The following is a 23247-nucleotide window of genomic DNA, read 5'->3' on the forward strand; positions in this document are numbered from 1 at the left end:
AAGAGAGGGAAAACAAAAGGAGGAGCAAACAAAGGGGGAATGCAACAGAAAGATTAAATGTTATCTAAGGCTAATGTCAGACAGGGCTGCAAAACTCAGGACTTTCAAAGCTAATTTCATTCACTGCCTTTCCCTATCCATTATTGTCTATGTAGAGTCGGATAACACTCATATGAGAGGAACCCAGAATCTACATAGATCATAGGGGAAGTTAGATTAAGCCATCGAATGTACCTTTTATTTAGCCATCAAATTCTGACATTCTATAGTCCTGTGTGACCTTACCCTACATTGTGCAACCTGATAGACTTCAGCGGTCGCATGGAGTGGCCCTCTAACCTTCAAAAGGGCCACACATTACCCAAAATCTTGACAATAAGTTAAGACAATACATTTAATCAAAGAAAGAGACACCTATCTGTAATAACACATCATTAGGTATAATAAACAAGTGATGCAATTTATAACAAACAAAGCTGACAAGTAGGAAGGAGGCGAGAGTCGCAGGTGAACACTCTGAGGGCCGCATGTGGCCCTAGGGCCGCCTGTTGCAGATCACTGCAAATACACTATATGGGTATTTACAATTAATTCACGGATAACATGCATTATAAATAAATTATGCTAATCATTTGTATTGCAGATGGTTAATAATATGTTTAATATAAAAATATATATAAAATATATTTTATTAGTCAAATTATTTGCAAACATGTATGTAACATTTTTAACATAATATGGTGTAACCTTGCAGATTTTGGTAAATAAATTAAAACTAAATTTCCTGTGGATTGTAAAGGTTATTGAGTCTGAGCTATTGTAGCATTATTCTATAGCATTATATAGTGTGCTAAATATCTATTTTTTTTTTTTTGCTAAAATCACAGATTTTGGCACTTTTTTTATCCCTACATTTTTATAAACCTCAATAACATTCATTTCCAATCATTTCCAGTCAATTTTTGTCAAGTGACAAGAACACTGCTACCCCTCCTGTTTCTGTGTGAGCAATGGCACTGAGCAATGTCACTGGAGACTTGAGAGTGACAAGAACACTGCTACCCCTGTTTCTGTGTGAGCAATGGCACTGAGCAATGTCACTGGAGACTTGAGAGTGACAAGAACACTGCTACCCCTGTTTTTCTGTGAGCAATATAGCTGGATCTCCTGGGGAGTGAGGTACTTATGGAATCTAAAACTCGCAAGATCCGACAACGCAACGTTGACGTTTTGCCTTGACTCAGATCCGAGGACGCGCGAAAGTACCGAGCCAGCTCATGAGCCTACTCGGACCCCCTGAGTTTGACGGGGTTCGGTTTTCAGAAAACCAAGCCCGAGCATCTCTACTCCTGATGTGGGTGTTTGTAAATGTAGACTTTGATTGGATTGATGGGAATCCTGTCCAATCAGATGTCTCATTCACTATATACCTCTCATCCTATGAGATTCCTGGAATTGTACTCAGGAACGTGGCTCTGAATGGCATGAACCAGGAAACAACAGCATCTCATGTTGTATGTTAGGGAATTTAGACTGTAAGCCCCAATGGGGCAGGGACTGATGTGAGTGAGTTCTCTGTACAGCGCTGCGGAATCAGTGGCGCTATATAAATAAATGGAGATGATGATGATGTATACTCATTCGGAAGCAAGCGTCTTGGTATGATTTGAGATGGACAGTGTTCCGTTTAAAAGAAAGGTCTGGGAGAATCAAATATGGAAATTAATCCGTGGAAACAGTAGATCAATGCAGAAATCAACATTTCCGTTAAATGCAAAAGCCAAATACAACAGGCTACGTAGGGAGTGGTAAGTAAATCTTTGCAGTTATACAATTCAGAACACAAAACACATATAAAGCATAAAGTTCATAACAAAATACCTTTATGGCTTGCAGAAATGTGGCTATTTGTATGCCTTTAAGTTTTGTAATGATAATTATATTTTTCCTCAATAAATTCATGTATATAGCAGTTGTGTAATATATACACCGTAAATACAGCATAAATAACAGTCTGCGTCTCTCCAGCCACTGTTTTATATCTTACCTATTTGTCTGTTTTATTATTCAGTCTTGTTTTATTACTGTGTTTCTTCCCAATGGTAAAGCTCTGCAAAGTATTCTAGCGCTATATAAATAAATGTTAATAATAAAGCTTCGATACAACAGGACGAGCAGGACACCGACTGTCTGGCTCTTGGGACAATTCGCGATTTAGATCCTGCAATTTGATTTTTCTCAAATAGACTATTTAATCTATTATTCCTGCTTTTTAAAACAAAATGAAAAAAATCTTCATTTAAAATATTAATTTAGACTCAAAAAAGTGAAGTTGTTTATACTATAAATGTGTTTGTTGTTAATTGTTGTTTTTTTTTTTTTGTGTGTGGCCATCTCTGAAAGATCCGATGAAGCACTTTTAGCATTAGAAGTCGACTGATGCTTTTTTAGGACCATATACGCTGTGACCAGCAGCCAGTTAGGGCTACAACTTCTTAGTTAGCGGCCAAAATCGTAGCAAGTAAGGTAACCTTTCATAGACACAAGGGGCTAGATTTACTAAGCTGCGGGTTTGAAAAAGTGGGGATGTTGCCTATAGCAACCAATCAGATTCTAGCTTTCATTTATTTAGTGCCTTCTACAAAATGACAGCTAGAATCTGATTGGTTGCTATAGGCAACATCCCCACTTTTTCAAACCTGCAGCTTAGTAAATCTAGCCCAAGGACTTCATTCAATAAGACACACAAAACAAACGTATTTTGTGTTTTTTTAAGGAGTGGATATAAATATGTCTGTTGATGAATATGGGTCTAGGATAGGCTGAAATGGGCAAATATTGACAGGGGTGTGGCCTAACAATGCGATTCGCATGGCCACGCCCACAAGATGGAGCCCCCGCCCGGGGAGCTGGCTGCAAAAGTTGGTAAATGTTTTAAATTCAATAAAATAAGGGTGTTATAAATGTCTATTGTACATAAAATGCATTTTTACAGTTGCTCTTAATTACAAACACATGTCCTAGCATGCATACACAGCTGTCATCACTATCACTCGGCACTTAGTGCAGTGACATTTTTCTATATGTTGGTGAACATAGGAATCCCTATGCACAGTGGCTTAGTGGTTAGCACTTCTGCCTCACAGCACTGGGGTCATGAGTTCGATTCCCGACCATGGCCTCTGTGTGGAGTTTGTATGTTCGCCCCGTGTTTGCGTGGGTTTCCTCCGGGTGCTCTGGTTTCCTCCCACACTCAAAAAATATACTAGTAGGTTAATTGGCTGCTATTAAATTGACCCTAGTCTCTCTCTCTCTATGTCTGTCTGTGTGTGTGTTAGGGAATTTATACTGTAAGCTTCAATGGGGCAGGGACTGATGTGAGTGAGTTCTCTACACAGCGCTGCGGAATCTGTGGCGCTATATAAATAAATGGTGATGATGATCCCTGACGCTGTACATATAAGTAATGAATGATATTGAATCTTGGCTTCATGTATAATAGTAGTATATTCAGAATTTTAAAAATAAATTCCCACTGAACAGGTATAAAAAGTAATTGCAATGAGAGGTGCGTTAACTGTGTTGTGAAGGGAACGTTCATTGCTACACAATTAAAGAAACAGACAACAATATTTGAGTAGACGCTGGAAAACTGTAATCTTACATTATATCCCCTTCCTTGCTTAAAAGGTCAATGTCAAGCTAGATATACATTACAAGCGTTCCATATTGTGCTCTCTTGCGAGGAAATTTAAGAAGATTGTGTGTCTCATATAAGCTTCAAGAGCAGAAACCCTACATTTCTCAAATTTAAAAATAAAATATTGTTAATTAAATGCCTAAATTATGCTGATAAGTGCTAGACAAGTAAATATAGGAGAATCATCAACATCATCATCAACATTTATTTATATAGCGCCAGCATATTCCGTAGCGCTTTCCAACTGGGAACAAATTGCGTAAAACAATACAGTTTAATACAGACAGACAGAGAGGTAAGAGTATCTAAATAGTCTACTGACATCCATGGAGAGTACAGCTGTACAGACCACGTGTTGCTAAATTAAACAATGGGGGGAATAATGTACCTCCGTCAAGAAGTAGCAATAAAAATGTGCGTTTTTACATGTATAAAATCAAATATGCGTAAAAAGTTAACGTGCTATATGAACCTAAATGTACATCTGGCCTCGGATCAGAAGCCTCGTCCCTGCTTGCCTCCGAGTTTGATTAAAAACCTTTCAGCCACAGATGCGGTTTTATTCTAAGGGCTATAAATTCAAGTCTCTTTCTGGCTTTATCCCAGTCAGTAAAGTGGAAAGGAATGTTCTCTGTACATACTGTCCCTATGATTTTACGCTTTATTTATTTTTTAGTATCAATTTAAACACATTTTTGCGCAAAAGCAAAGACATTAGTCAATTATGCTGCAAAGCAGGTTATACTCCCTATAACAAGTATATTTACATTTTAAAGTTGGATTTATAAAGAATGTATTTTTATACTTGCACATCGTATAGTTTGATTTGGTTATAACCAGATAAAAAATCTCTATAAACGATGGAAAGATGTCAGGCAAATTCTGCAGTGTGTATGCACCCAGGACCGGCAGTGTCCATAGATCTCTATGGAGTGTGCAGAGTCACCATCTTTTCAGCCGATGGTTATGACAGATGAAGAGCACAGATCTGAGGGTAAGTCATGTAAAACGTGTATAGTGTGTACGCATGAATCGGCTGCTGATCGGGACTTTCAGTCGGTGGTAAAATCGTTAACGATATCGCAGCAAGAGAAATTTTATGTAGTGTGTACCCAGCCTAAGTGGCAAACATCACAAGCAACAACGCTGGTTCTGTTTATTTATGTAGGGAGGGTGGTTATTTTAAAAAAATGAAGGTGTGGCTGGCAGAATAGCACTCGCCAGCCTGTTACCTGTTACAATGCAGTTTGTCATAATCCACATGGGATTTAGGGATCTACAAAGCACCGCACACTTTGAACACCCCCTAATGACACGGTAGAGCATTATAAAACTACATATGTAGTATAGCGAAGTCTATAGTCATTTCTATTGATTAATAAGGGTTTACTGACATTACTGTGTGATACTTTAATTGAAAATATTGTATACAGTATGGAGAGATTGATCCACATTGATTTATATATTTATCTACCGGAATTCAACATATCTTCCGGCTAAAACTAGATACCTCATGTCATTAAACAATACACATACTGAGGAAAACAAAGCAATGGCTATAATAAGAATCACACGTTCCTTTCTAATTAAATACATTGTAAAGTTGACTTAAAAAAAAAAGAGAATTTGTTTCCTGAATGATATTTAGCAAATATACGTAGATCTGCTTCACCAAACATCGGAGACCTTCTGCACAATTCAACAACGGCTACAAGCTGCCAACAGGTTTCACATCATAATGAATCGTAGACAGAAGAGAAGTTCGTGGGGAAGAGCCCTTCACAAATATTATGTAACCACCGAAATTCTGTTCAGTGTGTAGATTGCAACTCGAATTTAAATGTTATTTGTAGAATATTGCATTAAATGGAATGGCTTTAACTTGTATAAAACGGTTCTTAACAAAAAAAAGGCATATTGTTCACAAATTACCAAAATTTATATGAAGATAGCAGAAGATATTATTAGGTAAACTACTGAACTTGCTAGAAATGTAGACCCAATCTGGTTATATGATCAGGCTTGATGAAAAATATTTTTCACCGGCATGAAATATTCATATGATCTTATAGATATGGTCAGGGTGTCATCAAACAACCAAATTTTTAGCCTTGACTGATCAGATTGCAGGCAGAACAACTGTGAGACACCTAGGGGTATATTTACTAAACTGCATTTTTGAAAAAGTGGAGATGTTGCCTATAGCAACCAATCAGATTCTAGTTATCATTTATTTAGTACATTCTACGAAATGACAGCTAGAATCTGATGGGTTGCTATAGGCAACATCTCCATTTTTACAAGCTCGCAGATTAGTAAATATACTCCCTAACGTAGGTGATTTACTAGCAGATAACAGCCGCTCCACGTTGCAGAATCAAATTTTGTCCCACGCAAGATTTCCGCCATGGAGCAGAGGTGTGCAGAGCTGCGTTTCGGGAAGATCAGCAGTTTGCACAGCCTAAAGAGAGGAGTTTGGTGGAGTCGAGGCTTTTCTTGCAAAGATCAGATAAGGTGCACGGTTGCACCTAGTTTTGCGGAGCAGTGCAGAAACGAGATGACCTGTTGCGGAACGAGACGATTGAAATGAGGTAGAAAGAGTAATGCATTCATTACTAGTCAGCAAAACACTCAAAAAAATTGCCACACGTTGTGAGGCTAAGTCTTTCTGTACACCAAAGAACTTATAATTTGCAGAAAAGTCTTCTACAAACAAATACTAAGCATGCACCATGTGAAGATAATGAAATAGGACAAGCAAGTCAAACAGTCGATGTGTGTGTGTTAAGGAATGTAGATTGCTGTATTGAGGCAGGCACAAAACACTGCTGGATACGTACAATACAACACTGGGGTCATGAGTTTGATTCCCGTCCATGGTCTTATCTGTGTGGAGTTTGCATGTTCTCCCCATGTTTGCGTGGGTTTCCTCTGGGTGATCCGGTTTCCTCCCACACTCCAAAAACATACTAGTAGGTTAATTGGCTGCTTTTAAAAATTGACCTTAGTCTCTCTCGGTCTGTGTGTGTGTGTTAATGAATTTAGACTGTAAGCACCAATGGGGCAAGGACTGATGTGTGAGAGTTCTCTGTACAGCACTGCGGACCTAGTGGCGCTATATAAATAAATGTTGATGATGATGATAACTCCCAATATTTCAGGACTAAACAATTTTTGTACAAAAATCCCCAATCCACTCAAAACACGCCCGGATTTGCAAAGACCGTGCCATAAATTGGTAAGCCCTGCCCATTACAGACTATGGAGAGAGAGGTGCGTGGCCAGTTTTACTAGAGATTCTATAGAAGCCTTGCTTGCGTTATTCATTCTGTAGAGGATGCTTTAATTATTCTTTGAAAATGACTTATGAATTACTCATGCGCTCGCTTTATGAATTACATAAATTATAACATATGCAATATCTAAAATATGTTTAGTGTTGGAAAACGATCACAGCTGGCTCTGTGTACACAACGTTTGAATTAACAATGTACGACTACCTGAATAATAGAGTTAAAGTGTATAATCCCTATTAACTTCTAATGCTTTCAAATAAATTGAGTTTTCGTGGGTTTGCCCAGAATGAGGCAGCCTGCTTCATTATTAACAGAGTTCTTGTTATGAAAATTGAAAATGATTTAGTGTGACATTATTCAGCTCACTGAAAGATTTAACCAATGTTCACTGAGCAACTGACAAAACTCAACTTGACTCATGCCTAAATTAGTAGCCAACGTTATCTGCAGGAAAAAAATATATATCTCTGTTCATATATTTTTTTTTACAGTATAAAGATTTGAAGGTGTGTGAATGACATTTTGTTTTTCCTCATAAAATGCGCTACAGCAATATTCCAAATGTGATTCATCAACAAATATATTGTGTATGTGATATTCCAAGAGTCGTTCTCATTTAGAAATACTCGAGGATGCAACGTTTTCAAAACTGTTCATCAAAACATTGTCTCAGTGTAGCATTCTGCAATTGGATGCAAAATTTATCATGTTTTGCTAGTTAGCCTGAAATAGTCCTATCCCAATCGCAATACACAATAAATGAGTGTTTTCATCCCAGCTTCATAGTTTATAAATTCAGCAAAAAATTTTTAATACTGTGCTTTGCGAAATGGCAAAGCGGAAACAGAACTTGAACAGTGTATTGCCTGAGTGTCTTACTGAGTGACATTTTATTAAAATTTTACTCTGCCAATGAGCACAAGCGATCAGACTTCTCCTAAATACAGTTATTTAAAATATTTTGTAAAATTAAAATTTTAAAGTTTGAGCATCACAACAAAAATTATACTATATTTTGTAAAATATTTTTGGTGAAATTACATTTAATTATTCTTCGATTTAAATTAATTACATTACAATATGCATATCTATTATGATTTTACTAAGCCAAGGCCAATTTGCATCCACTCAAATGTCAGTGTCGATTCTTGTCAATTTAGTGAGCAGAATTATCTTGTGATGATAAAATTCTGAAAACTGTCACCAAAACTCCCTCCTAGGGAATGATAAATCTATTAATAATTCAAAGAAATATATTTGATGGAAATGATGCAGAAGTTTTTCTTTGAAAGGGAGAATGAAGAGTCATCTAATCCTGCAATTTATTGTCCGAAAATGATGATGGCAATCCTGAATTTCCCTATGGCACTTCAATGTAATTACGATCTGCTGCAATATTGGCTGTAGAATCTCGATTAGTAGCTAGAATGATCAAAATTTGTCTTTGAAATGCTTTGCCATCCTCATCCTTAGTGTAAAGTATCTCATGCAAAAAAGGCAGTCAGTTATTCCCAAAAATTTAGAAAGTAGCCAACAATGGATACCAATATACTCCTGTCCCATTGAAGAGTTGCAAGAAAAATAAATGTGCTATATAAAAAAAATACTGTACAGTGAGAGGTATAACACTATATTGAGTTGGAACAAATAAATATTCTGTGTCAAGTAGAAATTCATTAATGCCACTCAATACCGCTTGATATGCCTCGCCATGTCTAGGCTTCCACCAAAGTCCATAGATTTGTAGGTGAAGATGACAGCATTTACAGATTGCACCATTTCATAGGAGCAGTTGGCTGAAGGTGTACTATAGTGCGTAATTTTGTGAACCTGTGTAAACATAAAATTTAGCTTTTTGGAAGGGCACACATCCATTAAATTGTTGATTTTTGAAAACTGGGTAAGCCAAATTGGGATTCGCCAGTTCTCTCTGGTGTATTGTCGATTTACTGTAAGAGAACGCGTTTCGCAATAATCATCATCTCTATGCTTCAGTACATGTCACAGGCCAGCAATACTCCTGCAATAGGGGAACTTATTATCAAAAGCATCATATTTATTTATAATTTAACTAGCGTTAGAACCCTCTCATGGATATTCCTTTGGGCAGTGATAACAATTGTTCAGCAAATATACCGTCCATCCCTACTAGATTGTGTATTTGCATTTAGGTATTTGAGTTTCTTACTTGATTTAATTGGTGTGGCGTTTACTGGCTGAGAGCCGTGCCTATACATTTCTGGAATATATAATATAACAATGGTTGACCGAGCAACATAGGTGTTAATAACAATTCTCTTTGATACATTGTCTGTAGTACACTTATTTTATATTTAGCATCATTGCACTTCTTCTTTTATAAAGGTAGTATTAGTATAGTCAACAACTGCAAGTATTGAACAGTTCGCTCAATATATTTGTGCCAGGAGGGAAGATTCTGGTGTCTTTGACTTTTAACACTGTAGGGTGGATGAATCAAAGCCAAACAGTGTAACTTTACTGCACAAAAGTCTACATCATTGCTATCAAAGGACAGATTCTAGTTGAAACCAGTGGGCCATATTCTCTTTATTTTCTTTTTTAATGCAGTAGGAGAGGCGGCGTTTAAAATTCCCATGGTTGGAAAAACACTGCTTCAACATGTAGCACAATTGTTCGGATTTTATGTGCTATTTGCAGATTTGCATTTGTTTTCTTTACGTAGAATTATTTTCTGATCTGTCGACCCCAACAGGTTTGTTATTGTATATTAAACATGCAACTTGAAAAATCAAGTCGAAAAGCTCAGTTTCCATTTCTCTTATTACTGCACCTTAAGGCTGGTTACCTTCTGGTGTTGTGTTAATGTTAACGAGTGCTCACAACCGGGGCGGGGGGCAATGGGGGACAGTCTATTGATCGCAATACATTTACTTGTGTTAAAAGCAAGTAATTGGACCATGCGCTATCCAAACAATGTTGCCGCAATGCAAATGCCCTAAAAGAAAACGCAAATGAGGTTATATTTATATACCCATTAAGCATGCATTTTGATGCCAGTAGGTAAGGGCCTAAAGTCAGGTGTTTAAATAAATTGTAAGACAGTAATTGGGAGGCAAATTATTTTTTTCCAAGAGACTCTAACCCAATTTTGTTTAGTTAATTTTCCTAATACGATAAATGTATATAATAATATTCCCATTGCAGTGCTTTCCATACTTTTTTATAAGAAGATATCTGAACAGGGGTTTAAGTCCATGGCATTATTGTTTGTTGGATTAGATAAGAAGCTTTTCTTCTGAGTGTATTTAAACCTACTTCTTCACCTACCGTCGCTCACTCGCCTTGATATTGATAGAACAGGCAGATCTGACATTAACCTGAACATGGAGGGAAAGAGCACAAAAAGTAACACAATGTCTTTGTCAGGCACCATCCCTGCATCTTCCTTGCTGTGCTGGGATGGTCGCCTTCCTCTCCAGGCCGGGAGCCCCATTGCCTAGCAGCGGGATGTGACTTCTTCCCGGCCGTCCCCGGAAATTCTGTGCATGTGCGCCCCATTGCTAGGAAATGGGACGCTATTCTCCAGTCCTCGGCAGTGGTCAGTAAGGTCACTGACCACTGGGCTTCTAATTGGGATGCCTACATAAGGATGACTCTGGCACCAAAGTATTAGGTTCACTCTAGTTCTGCCAGTTCAAGTCTCTGAGTCCTGATACCCCACTCCTATTCCAATTGGCTTGACTTCCCTGTTGTGACCTTGGTTTGGGTCCTGACATCTCCCTCTGGATCCTGCTTTTGTCTGTGTTTCCTGACCGGGTCTGACCTTTGGCTTCCCTGACCACTCTCTGCATTCTGATTCTGCATACCAGCATGGTTAGTATTGTCTGACCGCGCTTCTTTCAACCACCTGTTTCTCCAGTGACTGACTTAGAGGACCGCAACCTGCACGTCCCAAGCAGAGAAGCCCATAGCTGCTTGCGGTGGTGCCTGGCGAAGACCTGGGGCTTGTTAGACACCACCCCTCTTTGTTCAGTGGAGCTAACCACTGGTAAACAGACTCCATCCACTATTTCCTCTTTGTTTTGTGACAGTAATGAGCCAAAGCAACCAAAAAATAGTGCTGCAGTACAATTTGAAGGTAAATGTATACAACTTCCATGGCTGTAGATTCATTTACAGAATAACATTAGTATGAAATTAATAGCACAAAATACAAAATCTAATTGTGTAATTGTTCTTTCTCATTGCACTGAAGTCAGCAGACTGCTTTTTGATGAGAATTTTGCAAAGTTCAGGATTGTTTGTATTGTAAATAGTAATCCAGGTAACACATTTTTAATTCAGAATTTTGAGATCCGTTAAAAAATTCTGCAGGATTCTTAAGGAGGTGGGGGGGGGAGTGGGGGGATTCTATTCCCCGTGATGAGTCTCTGTAGATCAGAGCAATGTCAAGCTGTGCTCATTCCTGGGTACTATGGGACCCGAACATAATGGATTTTCTTGCTGAATTATATGGGGTGCAAGAAAGAATGTGATGTTATATCGCCATTCCTGATTTCCCGCTAAAAGTAGGGTTTAGACATAAGTGACATTACAGAGAAATTTTAGCATAGATCGAAAATTTACAGCGGAACGGTTCAATTGGCAGAGGCGCAAACCTGGGATGATGATGGTTGAATCATTCTTCCGTTTGGTGTGGTTGGGGTACGACTTGGAACACTTACCACCAAATTCCTCTGGTAAAACATGTAAAATTTGGTGACCAAATGTGTAATGCAGCAAAAAATTTTGCAGTATCGCTTTGAAAAAAATTTGCTCATCTATACTAGAGTTCTATGCCAAGTTCTGATAACAGGATTCTAGATCCTACAGACCTGATATTGTCCGTCAAATAGAAAAGCAGAGTACCGAGGAGAATGACAGTGAAATGATCATGAAAATTGGCAGTGAATCCACTTACAGAAATCAATTGAGGTGCAAAGTGACAGTCTGGCCAAGCAAGTGAAACTATGCAGAACACAATTAGGCAAGCAAGTCAGCGGGATGGCAGGCTGGAGAGCAGTGAAATAATAATTACTAATTTAAATGCCATACACATAATTGTCAGTAACCAATATTACATTTGCTAAATGTTCAGCTTGAACGAGCTCATTCTCCAGAAGGACTACAGCATGACCACAAATGACAAACATTTTCTCGTCTCACCACAAATCTTACCTCCAATAAAAATTCTTGTTACCCTAATAATTTTTTGTTCCCCCCCCCCCCAAAGTTCTAAATTTATTTTCTAAGCTAACCCAAGTTCTACATGGAGAATTAGACATAAACATATAAGGTGCCCTTAGTACTTTAACTATCGTCTAATGAAATTTGCACCTTGGAAAAAACATGTTGCACTGCAGGGGAACAAATGTGCGGACAGATTTAAAGTTGGGAGAGGGTGTGCTCTAGGTCAACTCTAAACTGCAATGTAAAATAAAGCAGTCCAGTATTTGAGTGCTACATGCAAAAGCAGCCGATGCATGCAAGAAAAATAAATGTATTTGTACCCATTGCATTGTAACATGGTTTATCCTGGAGCATATTTGTTCTGTTTTTTGGTGTTTTGCTCCTAAGTTTAAATGAGGCACATTATGCATGCTAAGTAGACAAATAAAGTGAGTAGAGTTACAATAACTGAGATGTCTTTGTACCTTAAGCTCTATGTACCTAAATATAACCCTGACCTTGATGAGGTCAATATGTATTTAGAAAGAGTGAAAGAGCTTTTATTTTGAGCTACTGTATAACAGTAGAATATTTCATTAGAGACAATTTACCATCGGAATGTTGTAATGTAAGACTTTTGGTGGAAAGATTATTTGTGAATCTAGTGAGTTATCCAAAGATCCACAATGGCCCTAATGCAGGGCCAGACTGAATAGAAAGACCTGCTACTGGAAATGCCCCCCGCCTCCCTTTGAGTATTGCACCCCAGAGTAGGAGTGTGGTACAAAGTCCATCACAAACATTGACGAGCGCTAGACGGCAATTTAACAGACTAGAAGTTGCCAGCAGTTTCTCCTCCATATAAGCGGCCGGCACTCAGTGTGTGGGCACCACGGGGGCAATAAAAACACTGGACGAGTGCTTTATGCCAAGAATGCAATTTGCAACTTAACATGAGCACCACGTTGTTTTAGGCCCCCCCCCCCCCTCCAACCATTGGCACCCTAGCCAGCCACCTTGCTAGCACCAGCCCCGAGTCTACTTTGTACATACCGTACTTCCCCATGTATAAGGCGCTCCCATGTATAAGACGCACCTTTATTTTGGCCCTGAAATTTGAAAAAAAAAATATTAAGGTAGCTGTCAAAAAAGGCAGGGAGAGTGTAATGGCTGGGTGCTCACTCTCCCTGCAATCGCCCCCCCCCCTCCCCCCCTCCTGCTGCCACTGTACCTCTGTCCCCCTTCTTCTGGATCCCCACTGCCACTGTGCCTGTCCCCCTCCTCCTGGATCCCCGCTGCCGCTGTGCCTGTCCCTCTTCTCCTGGATCCCCCTGCTGCCACTGTAACACTGCATCACTCCCCCTTGATCCCCCCGCTGCCACTGCAACACTGCCCCGTTCCCCCTCGATCCCCCCGCTGCCACTTTAACGCTGCCCCTCCACCCCCGTGCATCCCCGCTACCCCAGTATAAGACGCACCCAGGTTTTAGACCCAAATTTTTTTTATTTTTGGCTTAAGTGTTCCTTTAAATATATTGCGCTTCCAGAAAATAATGCAGCTTTTCTTCATGTTAAATATGAGGGAATGCAATTTCTTTGCCATAGAAATTCTAATTTCCATTCATTGAAATAAAAGTACTCCAAGTAGCCTAAGATGAAAATCCACAATTTGCTGAGCTCTGCCGTGTGCTATTATTTGTCATCTCTGCGGATACAATAGGGAAAACGCGGAAAGCTTGTATAGCACAAGTGGGTATATTAATCAAAGAGTGATATTTTCTGATGTAAAGTAAATCACTTGATATTATGTTATTGGATGGTACTAATTCATCATACAGAGTTTTACTTTATATTGTGATCAATTGGCTCAATAAAATAACACAGGATTAAGTAGTATCTCAAATGAGATGATACCAGTGTTTGATAAATGAGCCTTAATACAGTGTATAGTACACAGCGCGCTGGAATGTACAGACCTTTCACAAATCATGCCATGTTTGTATTGTTATTAATATTCTGTATATCCGCTATGTCTGGTAATAGCGATTTCATTTCCAGTTCATTACATGTTATAAAATAAGCAAATGCATTGTTATATAAAAAGGTACTTTATGTAAATGTGTTTGGAATGTTCAGGTTTAATATATTGTGTAATTTACCTTCTTTACTTGTAGAACAATAAGTAGTACTGAACCAGAGTTGGATCAAGATAGATCAACACACTATTAGGCCCTAGGCACAGCAAAGTTTATTGGTATCTGACGTTAATCTTTAGACAGCCTTTCATATTAAAACCCTGGTGTTGGTTTTTAATATCATTAGAATACAAGTCGGCACAAGTCTTTTAATATTATTGCCGAACGTAGAATACTCCCTGTAATGAGCTGCCCACACAGTGAATGTAAGCTGCAATATGAAGGTTAGCTGGGAAAAGCTAAATAATTACTAAGCAATTCCTACTTCTGCAACCTGGGTAAGTCACCTAACTGTTATAGGCCATTGGCAGTTGCCCAGGTTGTCTTGTAGGCAGTGAATGCCCCTTGGGACTCTAAATTCTAATAATAATCAGCATTAGCCATCATTTATTAGGATAATAAACATATATTCACACTTTACTCACTAGTAGTATTAGCTTGAGGCTGACTCTGAAAGCTAACGCTACATGGTGGCTTTGTATGCCTTCATATTTTAGCCTCCAGCATTTGACAGCTTGAGATGCGTCCGACTCTACATAGACATGTGAATCTTTCCCAGAATGCATATTCATCATCATTTGAATCAGAGATAACTGACCCCTATAACGAAATACACACAGCATTCGTGAAGATCACTGGGTGGAACATGAGCCCAAGAAAGCAATTAGAGGTCATGGTCCATCTAGCAATCATTATGAATACCATGCGGACTTCACTCCAGGTATTACCGAGCTCTTTTACAAGTGATTCTAAAGCTGTGTTCATCAAGTATCTGAACGCTGCCTGGGCTTGACTGACCATGGGTACTAACTAGTTCTGTGGGCACTCGGTCTAAAAGGGGCTCATGCACATGGACCTTGAACTTTAGGGCTTGTACACATGGATGGACCTTGTATTTTAGGGCTTGTAGATATGGGCTTTGTACTTTAGGGCTTGTACACATGGGTCTTTTGCTTTAGGGCTCATACACATGGGCTTTGGACTTTAGGACTCGTACACATGGGTCTTGTGCTTTAGGGCTTGTACACATGGGCTTTGGACTTTAGGACTCATACACATGGGCTTTGGACTTTAGGACTTGTACACATGGGTCTTGTGCTTTAGGGCTTGTACACATGGGCTTTGGACTTTAGGACCCATACACATGGGTCTTGTGCTTTAGGGCTCAAATACATGGGCCTTGTACTTTGTGGCTTCTACACATGGGCCTTGAACTTTTGGGCTTGTACAGGTGGGCCATGTACTTCAGGGCTTGTACACATGGGCCTTGTGCTTTAGAGCTCATACACATGAGCTTTGTACTTTAGGACTCGTACATATGGTTCTTGTACTTTCCCTTGCTTTTAACAGAGATTTAGAAGTGTATTTTCAAAGCCTCCCTGCATACTAGGTACTTAACAAGAATGCTCCCATAGAACCCCATTATATTGTACCAAGTGTTAACACTTGTAACCTCTGCTTTGCAGCAATGTCAACATTGCGTGCAAAGTCTTTGGCAGAAACTGTTTGTGTCCAGATCAATTAATTTACATCATTGTTTGTATTATGATTGTTAAAGGGCATTACTAGGCTTCAAGAACTCATATGGAACACATTATATTAACGCCTGTGTATATGAGTCCTTCTGGATCAATGTGTGCTATCTTATTCATGCTACATTCATTTATATCATGGTTTATATCTAAATTTTAAAATATATCCATATTTATGAATAAATGTTTAGTATATGGGTAATAATTACACAAAGTATAATACTACTCAGTATAGAAGGAATAATATGAAATGTTAATTGTAAGGATATTGGAAGTAAACAAGAAGTATCCCAGTAACCTCTACATCCATAACATTTAGAGCACAAGATATATCATTGTCTCTGAAATTGTTATATTGTGATTTGGCTCTCTCATCGCTACACTCCGCCTTTATGTCAGTGACATTAAAGAGAAAACAATTTCTGAAGTGATTCCAGTAGTTGAGAAGTTGAATTAATGAGTTTTTGTCTATTAATAAAGGAGAACTTCATAGAACACCTCCAAACTAGAATTAGGTGACGTTCAGTATGTTAACATTAAATTCTGTCTCTGGATTTCCTCTAATGCAGCGTTTACACAATCTACCAGATCTCCCAAACACTTTAATGATGTATTTTATCTACTAGTCCAGCTTTTTCTTCTTCACACAGGAGGTGGTGTTGTCAATGACAATACCCCTGTTTACTACACATTTGCACTATGCGGTAGAATTATCCAACATTCTAAAAAGGATAAGTGGAGGTGTTGCCCATAGCAACCATTCAGATTCTAGCTATCATTTTCTAGAATGCATTAGATAAATGAGAGCTAGAATCTGATTGGTTGCTATGGGCAACACTTTGTTTTTCCTTTTTTAGAAGGTTTGAAAATCTACTCCTAGGAGAGCTAACACTTTAAAAGTAAATAAGAGACAGGATGTATTATTATTATTATTATTATTATTATTATTATTATTATTATTATTATTATTATTATTATTATTATTATTTAATACTTAGGTAATGAGTCAATTTTCACCAGCAGACATTGTTGCATTGTCCAGTGAACCACACTAACAGTATTTTCTGATGCTTGCTCAGATCAGGTGGACCAAAACAGCCGGAAGTGCATCCGACAGATTCCAAGACTCCAGTGTCTTCAATGAGACCCTGAGGATCTCAAACATCCAGAGACACCAAGGAGGCCGATACTATTGTAAAGCAGAAAATGGTCTGGGTTCTCCTGCAATAAAGTCCATACGAGTGGATGTATACTGTGAGTAAACAGCGGAGATATTCTCTACTAAGCCTTTTATTATTGTGATATATATTGTTACTAGTTCCAATATACAGAGAACTGAGGTTACAAAACAGGAAGTAAATAAAACAAATCAACAATGATATTCAATGATACTGAGATATCTGATAAATAGACAGTATATAAAGTAATGCTGAGAGATATTCATGTGACAAAACATTGAAGTATCATGTTTGCAACAATAAAAACATAAAATGATGATTTATAACTCACTGTAAAACATAAAATAACAACTATAACAAACATTGTTACAATCCACAATGTTTATAGAAAACGTAATAGTTTTGTTAAGTTAAAGCAACATATTACATTGTTTTGTATTCTATATTATACAAGTTAACCCGTGCATGATACTCATGCATTCTAGTCAAATCAAGCTACTTAAGGTGTTAAAAAGGTTCTTGTCATACATTTGGGCCTAGCCCAGGCCTCCTCAGGGGAAGAGCGTTACTTCCCGACGTAAGCGCCCTTTTTTAACGTGGTTTTGTCCACATGTCACCACCTCATCCTTCATCTTCATCGCCACATCCTTAATCTCCATCGTCTTACTGTTCTAAAACCTCTCGATACACAACATTTCTGCTAAACACCTTATCGCAGTGCTCAATCAGTCTTCCTTGAAGGGCAGTATTCATAACCTGCACTTTCACATCACTGCTTCTCCGTACTCGTGAAAATGCGACATACAATTGTCCATTACCAAACACAGGCTCTGGTAAATAAATACCCACACGGTCAAGAGTTTGAGCCCTCAACTTGTAAATTTAGCCTTTACTAACCCTCCCACGGGGGGAAGGGGGGATGATGGAAGTTAACTGACTTCACTATTATCATTTTTTTGTCAAATAATGTCAGTATACCAAATTTAAGGTCAATTGGATGAGCCCTTTCTGAGAAAATAGTTTTTTACACACACACACACACACACTAACACACGTCGCTAGGCTTATATATATTAGATAGGTCAGCATATATGCTGACAAGATAAACATAATACTACAAAGAATAGTCATAAGAACGTTAACCCTTTACATAAAGTATGTACAGGACTATTAACCTCTTAATGAACACATGGAATGACATTTAAAGGCATTGAGAAGATAACTGTATTAGAAATAACATTGCAAATTGCAGGAGTTGGCATAGAAAATTGTATGTCTATTATGGTAGATAATAGATGGGAATACACCATTTTAAATAAGCACAATGGGCCTGATTCATTAAGGAAAGGAAAGCAGAAAAAAAGGGGGTAACTTTGCACCTGGGCAAAACCATGTTGCATTGAAGGGGGAAGTAAATTTAAATGTGAGGACAGATTTATAATTGGGATAGGGCATGTCCTAGATCAACTTTAAATTCCAGTGTAAAAATAAAGCTGTAAAGTATTTGTGTGCTACATGAAAAAACAGCCAGTATTTAGCTTATGTGCAAAATAATAAACTAATTTGCACCCCTTGCATTGTAACATGGTTTGTCCTGGAGAAAACTTCTCTTTTTGCCTTACTTTCATTAATGAATCATGCCCTATGTATATATATAGAGAGAGAGAATGAGAGAGAGATTACAGCTACATTAGGCCACACCCTCAATATGCCCAAACCACGCCCCATTAAGGTAATTCCACGCCCATACCCTGTGAGACCATACCCTTTCTCACCTGGCCATACCTTTTTTAAATATCAAAAATTGCATAACTCCCAACTGCCCAGATTTCGGCAGTGCATCGTGATTTGTAAATGGGGCTTATTTGTAAAGTGGGTTGAGTTTTGCCCAAATATACCCAATTGTGGGCGGAGTTTGGGCGGAACTGGATGTTGGTTTCTCTCACAAAATGGCTGCCTCTTCTTTGTGAAGATGACAAACTCACTTTAATCATTCTGTCTATGTTCTGTGTCACTTGACTAGGATTTATCCTACCAAATGCTAATTCTTCATCTGTGTTTATTATTTAATGTAATACAATGGAATGTGTTGTTGTGGCTTGGAAAAGGAATATTTTCCTGAAATATTGCCAAGCGGCAGTTGTATGCTGTCACTGTAATGAAAAAACGTTTACGTCCTCTGAATGGACACTGGCGTGCCAGGATACAGTAGATGGTAAACAGCCGGGTGATTATTTCTCAATTGTATTGTGACTATACAGTGAGCCAAAGTGTGTAGTTAGCCGCCAAGTACTGTCAGATTGTTTACAATGTATGTACAAATTAGATCCTTTTTTTCGCTTGTGGAAGCACTGAAAGATAAAACAGGAGGCTTATCATGCAACAGAAGCGAAACATGACAGTAAATATGTAATGCAAGCTTTAGATCATACAAAAAAAGGCCAAAGATTTGGGATCATAACCTCCAGCCTCCACTGTTCCTTTGCTGGTTTGTTTTTTATTCGTAGAAACTAAAACACAGATTTGTGCATTGTGAAAAAATAAAAAAGTTAGATGTATGAATTCTGTTTACACATACAGGACCTCATTTAGAGTCGGACGCAATGTGTGTCTAAGACGTGGAGGAGTGGGAGTGTGTTGCAGCTTGGTAGGGTGTTACGAGTGGCATGCAACCCCAGTTGCATCCCATTCGTAATACCCTACCGAGCTCCGATCAGTTCATGGGGGTAGCTAACTACCTGCGCCACCTAATTACCTTTTTTAACGTGTGTTGCATCTGCGTCCAGGATTTACCTACAGGGTCACACCCCTTGTGTCTATATTATCCAAGTTCACGCCTTTACAATTCCGCATTCCGCCCTTTGCCTCGTAATAAGCCGCAAGCTGTCGCAAGTGTTAATTGCATCCAAGATGCAGGCGAATATGGTGCTTGCTGCACATGCGGGATTGTGGTTTTGTGGTTGATGCGCCTCAAACGGACTTTGCGTCCGACTTTAAATGAGGCCCACACTTGTTTTACATACTCAGGTCCAGATTAACACACAGTCCTCGGGGCTACAGGTGCTGTGAGGCTATCGGTAATATCGGATTGGGCATAAGTTGCCTGGCAAATGTTCATTTTAATATCCCTACTACGTCTTTATATTTTCTAATTTTTACAGACATTGTTATAGATACATAGTTATGTGCAATGCGAATATATATATATATATATATATATATATATATATATATATATATATGTATATGTGTGTGTATGTATATGTGTGTGTATGTATATATGTGTGTGTATGTATATATGTGTGTGTATGTATATATATGTGTATGTATGTATATATATGTGTATGTATGTATATATGTATGTGTATGTATGTATATATGTATGTGTATGTATGTATATATGTATGTGTATGTATGTATATATATATATATATAATGACAGTAGTCAAACTGGAAATTTAGAATAGTTTTACAATAAAGACAGTAAGTGGCGGTACCACCATCTACCAGCCCACTTACACTGCTGTATATGTATTAATATTATTATTTAAATAAACGCAAATCCTTCACTGCTGCTGTTCAGAGAAGCGTTACATACTTCTCAATAAACCTCCAGAAAGAACAGCGCTGTGGGAATACTCTAGATCAGTGTTTACCAACCCTAGTCCTCAAGTACCCCTAACAGTCTATGTTTTGCATATCTCTTTGCTGGAGCACAGGTGTAATCGTTACTGACTGACACATTTTGAAAGATCCACAGGTGGTGTAATTATATCACTGGTCACCTGGGAAACCTGCACTGTTAGGGGTACTTGAGGACTAGGATTGGGAAACACTACTCTAGACGATTCACTGTATAGGTGTATATATATATATATATATATATATATATTCATAAAATATAAAAATAATTACATGTATGTTCAATATATATGAACAGGCCAGCACAGCTTTAGTGAAATCATCAAAACATTTAAGAAAGTGTACAGAATCAGGCCCAACAATCATTTCAGTGTTCTACACTTTCTTTAGGGGCAAGAACTGACGCTCGCTGCTGAAAGGGTAGAACGCTGAAACGATCAGTGAACATGAATCTGCAAAGAGTATGCAAAATAATAAAAATCTATTTATTTCATAGACCAGAGCATCATTTGTAATATACTGGCGGATTACATTTGGCCTCTTACTTTTTTTTTTTTTGCAAAGAACTTGATGACAAATCAATACTCCAAAACTTATCAGATCTATGATTATCCGTGAGTAATTTATTTCACACCGCTACTGTGTCTCACGCTTGGAATTGACTGAAGTACACCACACGCAGAGACATGACAGAATATGAGTCATCATGCTCAGACAATTACAAGTGCCCTAGGTAGATCGCCATTCCCGTGCCCCTCATCAAATAGATACAGGCAAGGAATCTTTTACCTACAATATGTGAGAGGTAAGATTTTCTGGATAAGGGATTTCTCCTAAAAACATTTTAACCCCCCTGCCTTTCTTCACATTGTCCCTGGCATTCCTCTTTTCATTGTTTAGCAGAGCTCCTCACAGTAACTATAGGAAGACTTGGTTTTCATGCCAGTTCATAAAACCAAGTCACAGAAATACAGCAAGACTTATTTTGTATTCCTTTCTGGAGGTTGGAACTTTCCGAATGACAAGTTTCATTCTTTACATTTATAAGGTTTCTTTACATTTCCTCTAACTGCTATTGATCCCCAGTTATAACCAATACTGCCCCTTACACTATATAATAAGTGCACTAATCGCTTCACACGCTATTATTATTATAATCATTATATATTACTATTGTCTAAAGCAGAGCTCCGCAACATTTTCTCACCCTCTGCACACCTAAGCCCTTCCCAGAATTCCGCGGAACACCGTTGTATAATATGAAATGTTCTATAGGAAGTGTAGATGTCTCTGTTCCGAAGAGCTAGCCCTTTAAGCCCGGGGACAGAGAGAGCCGCTGCTTGCCGAGATTGTTGTCGGTTTACAGTTAATATGGGAGAGAAAGGATCAGACTGGTGGGGGGGAAGAGACGGCGGAGATCAGTGGTTAAAAGAGAGAAAGTTATATGAACATAAACTCACCAAAACGGAATAACTACAGCAAGTAACAGGATAGAAGCCGTGCTCGCTCCATACCCAGGGAAAGGACAAGTAGGGAGGTGGGCAGGACTTCTGAGTACAGTGGGAGAGGAAGTTAGGAAAGCAACATACGTGGGAGAGAGGAGGGGCAGAATTTAGGAATGTCTCAGACTCTCAGGCAGCATTTAAAGCAAGCGCGAAAGAGACCTGAGTTAGACACATGTGTAACCCGTGTAACCCGCCCAATAACCCACAACCCCCGGCCTGCAACTTGAAAAAAAAACAAGCCCAATTCCGCTTGTTATAAGCGGAAATGGCAACTATGCCAGTGACAGCTTTTTCTTCTGTTGAAGGCATTGCGCCGTGGCAACATCTCGTGGCACAGCGGTGTGCCGTGGCACACCCATTGTGGATCACTGGTCTTAAGTACCTGCTCTTATTTATTATGTAATCCAACCCAATTCAGTTTGTTATTATAATTAATGTTTCTATAGTGTCTACATATTCCACAGCACTGTACACTGATTGAAATAAATTGAACATATAATGGTATTCTGCCAGACTCAATTCTGCGGCTTGTAATTTGCAGCTTGCATTCGCCATTCAAGGTTTACTCTTTGCATTAGAAAAGTGTTAAAATGTATCCAATTAAGATCGAACATGTTCAAGTCGGTTTGTATCACACTGCGAACTCATTTACGCATGTTCAAACTTGTTCGCTTTATTAAAATTGCTCAAATTTTTTAGTCGATCTAAATTTTCGAGAAATTCCATCCAATGTTCGAACTTTAGATCTGATTCAACGAACAGGTTCGAGAAACAGTTTTTTGAAGATTGAGCATCTCTATTCTGTAGCGAAGTTATTCAGCTAGTTCAACCACAGTAATGAACTATGTTATGGACCAGATTTTAATACAGGATGCAAGAAGAACACAAGGATTGGGAGGTGGGGCTAAGTGTTTTTAGTCGATAGGTAAAGATGTTATGAAGTGATGAGTTTGATGATAATTGGAGAATAATGTAAATAAGACAATTTTTTAAGCATGTTCCGACGTAAT

At 38.5% G+C, this 23247-nt stretch overlaps 1 protein-coding gene across 2 annotated transcripts in view; it reads left to right on the plus strand.

Annotated features, from left to right (window-relative positions):
- The first annotated feature begins 16994 nt into the window (after window positions 1–16994).
- Window positions 16995–23247, plus strand: part of MDGA2 (MAM domain containing glycosylphosphatidylinositol anchor 2) — a 241464-nt gene continuing 235211 nt past the window's right edge. For both annotated transcript variants that reach the window (XM_075192161.1, XM_075192162.1), the window contains exon 1: window positions 16995–17166. The gene's annotated coding sequence lies outside the window, so the exon portion shown is untranslated. The remainder of the gene's footprint in view (window positions 17167–23247) is intronic.

This window comes from Mixophyes fleayi, chromosome 12, assembly GCF_038048845.1.
Source record: "Mixophyes fleayi isolate aMixFle1 chromosome 12, aMixFle1.hap1, whole genome shotgun sequence".
NCBI lineage: Eukaryota > Metazoa > Chordata > Amphibia > Anura > Limnodynastidae > Mixophyes > Mixophyes fleayi.